We start from the raw sequence: 3,334 nt of genomic DNA, 5'->3' as shown, positions 1-3,334 counted from the left end.
TATGGTTCACACTCTGGTGACAACATCATGGCTGCAGGTCAAGGTCACACAAATGTGTGAATGTGAATAGAAGTGAAACCATGTGGTAAAATATTCAGGTGATAGTTTTTAATTACTGGTTGTACAGTTAGGGACTCATTCTTCATAACAGAAATGAGACCCTCGTCAAGAATCGACTCTTAATGACTTTGTGCAGAGCGGCGGCGCCACAACAGAAGCAGGCTAAGGTAGGATGCTAACTGTATAATCATTCACTTTAAAAGGTTTCTTCACATTTACTGATATAAACGTACACGTGTACCTCCATGAAGATTGTCTCCATGCTACCAGACAATTCAATGATGTTTTCAACTATTCAGTGGCGATAACAAGCTTTACTGTGAAGGATTTAGCTTGCCCCATTAGCTTACATTGTACAGCTGTTTAACCTGTGATGGTGTTGGTGCTCTAACTCAATAAGGGATTGACTAAAACTGCTTTTGACCCGAGTGAATAGTTTAACCCCAAAACATCTAAAAATAGGATCCAGATTAAAAAATACCAGCATTCCCCTAAAAGAATGCTTCATCTGATTTTGATCAAACATGGTAAGTACCTCTGTTCTATGGCTGGGAAGAAATGATTTGATTTTGGTCAGGACTGCGCAAACACCAATGTCAGAGGTCAAGGTCAAATCATGCTAATACAATATATAGGCAAATAATATATAGGCTTCAGTTATGGAAGTGATTTCACATATTTTATTATGAGTAATCTTGACCATTTAAAATTCCATGTAACATTTTCTCTACATGCCTGATACTTTGAAATGTGGGTTCTCAATAAGGGCTAGCCCTTACCAAAAAGTAGTACATGCCAGTATGTTTCAAGCATACTTCCAGTTTACTTTTTATATACTTATCAGTACTATTTTTTGGTAAGGGCTCTCAAACTAGTTAGTCTGCACTAGCAATAAGTAGAGAGTGAATAGGGGAGCAACCACTGATTCCTTATGTTCTTTTTTTTTTTTAGTCTTCCAGCCATGCTGCAAAAGGCGAAAGACGGAGTATGTCCCTTTGTGGGGAACTGTATCAACATGGTGTTGTAACATGGCAGCCTCCAAACGGGGGCCCACTCATGCCCCAACCTCTGGTTGTCAAAAATGAAGGCACCCGGAAAAAAGAAAATGTTGCAGTTCCTTGAACGAGACTGAGGCTGGCTCCAAAGATGAGCAGATTCCCATAGAAGCCCATGTAAAAAGGTCCAGTGTTAGAGGAGACATAAACATGTTTACAGCCTGGCACAAAAAATGGTTTTGATATCTGTAGCAAGACTCCCCCTCCATAATAACTATGGAGGTGACTATGTTATATAATTCATTAGTTTAAAGCATTTTTAGTCACACATTTTCATGCATAATTAGGGGCGTGGTCACTTCGAGTGACAGCTAGTGTGTGCAGCTGACCCAAATTCTCACAGAGAGACACTGCCAGACATTGCTGCTAGTTGTTATAAAGGACTGTATCTGTCCTTTCTGAGCATTCTATTACAAATACCTGTAATAATACAGCTTGCAGTGAGGTTAATTGTCCTAGCGGATTATCTAAGAAATCTGTGCTACAGTATTTCCGTAAAGTGAAATACTCATGTTACTTAATTTGTAGCTATCAGTAGCTTGATGTTAGGTTCAGTTAATCCATGATTACTAAGAAAATAAGCAGGTCAACAATTTGTAATACCCACACCAGTTATCAAAACCACCACCCAGTCCCCAAAAATATGCTTTAATAAAACACGCAAACCAGTGTTGGCTTATTAGCTGCTACACAGGTGATTCCACTTAAAAACCTAAGTTCAATTGATGCCTTAAAAATATAAGTAAACTCAGCTTCAAGAAAAAGCTTTTAGTTGAATAAAAAAATTGCCAACTTGGCAACTTATATAACTTAAGTTTTTAAGTTGAATCACCCTGATCATTTTTACAGTGTAGTTTAGTCACTCTGAGATGGGTTGTGTTCAGGCTTCGTTCATCTCACGCTCCACCTCTTCACCTATTTACAGGTTGCCGGGGATATAGGTGGAGTAAATACTGCTGCACTTTTTCAGCTTCAAATGGCTCTTCCAGGTCTCTTCAGAAAACCCATGGGTAACATCACTGAGGGTTTGCCCAGTGTATATAGTCTATACACTCTAAAAAATGAATAGCTGTCTCAGCAAGAAAAAGTGTTGTAACAATTTGCATAGATTTTTATGCGAGGCCATCAAATATGGCAATCGGGTATTGCAAAGAGTTTTCACCTGTCTATCCATCCGTCTGTCCGTCTGTCTGTGCTCAGCATATGACCAGTCCTATTACTGCCAGGGTCTTCAAATTCACAGGGAACATTCTTGGGATACAGACCTTGGACAATTTCAAAGATGGCTAACCTGCACCTATTCCAAGAGGTATTTTACATAAAATAAACACAATAACAACATCTATAAACCCAGAGAATATATTCACAAGAGTTTTAGGCACAATATACAAAGAGTTTAATGCTGTTGTCCGTGTGGAGCCTGATCATTGCATCTCAAATGCATTTCTTCTGTCATGAATGTACTGAGATTGCCCATAATGCGCCTGGACACAGCATGTCCACACTAAAACCTTCAAAATTACTGCATTACTTTAAAACTAAAACATCTGATATTTTCACTTGATAAAACTTCAGACGTGATGTTAATTTAAATAACTTGTCTGAAATTAGTCTGGTTAAAATTTTAACCATAAGTTAAAACTGTATGCCTCTGGGTGACTTGGGTGATATTGCCAACGTATCAGTATGGGGTCAAAAGAAATTAGCTTTTTCTTTCTTTCTTTCTTTCTTTCTTTCATCCACCCACCCATCTCCTGTGACCAGTTCTCCTTTGCCTGCAGAGAACAGAGTGGTTTTCTCTGGAACCAGCTGTCCTCTGTTTACGGAGAAAAGAACTGCACATCTACTACAAAACATTTAACTCAACTGATTTTAGACTTAATAAATGTTTGTAACTGTTAAACATTGTTAATCATGCCTGCAAAAATGTTAGCAATCTGAAATTTAAAACTTATCGAAAGATAATTGGTCCGATGATGGTTTTCAAAGTTATCTGAAAAGCTAATCTGATAATGAAAACATTAGCTTCGACGGTTATCAGATTAGCGGAACTGTGCCCACCACTGTCTAGAAGAGACAAACACATGAATTGGGGTCTCAGCATAAGCCATAGACAGAATGGGACAAATCTTCGCTACATTTCACAGGTGGAAGAAAGCAGTCCTCGTAATATCTCTAATGTGGAGGTCAAAGGACAATGTAGGATCAAAAATTACACC

Source organism: Thalassophryne amazonica, chromosome 3 (assembly GCF_902500255.1).
Source record: "Thalassophryne amazonica chromosome 3, fThaAma1.1, whole genome shotgun sequence".
In the NCBI taxonomy this organism is placed as follows: Eukaryota; Metazoa; Chordata; class Actinopteri; order Batrachoidiformes; family Batrachoididae; genus Thalassophryne; species Thalassophryne amazonica.
The sequence above is the reverse complement of the archived record's forward strand: the minus strand, read 5'-3'. Positions refer to the sequence as shown.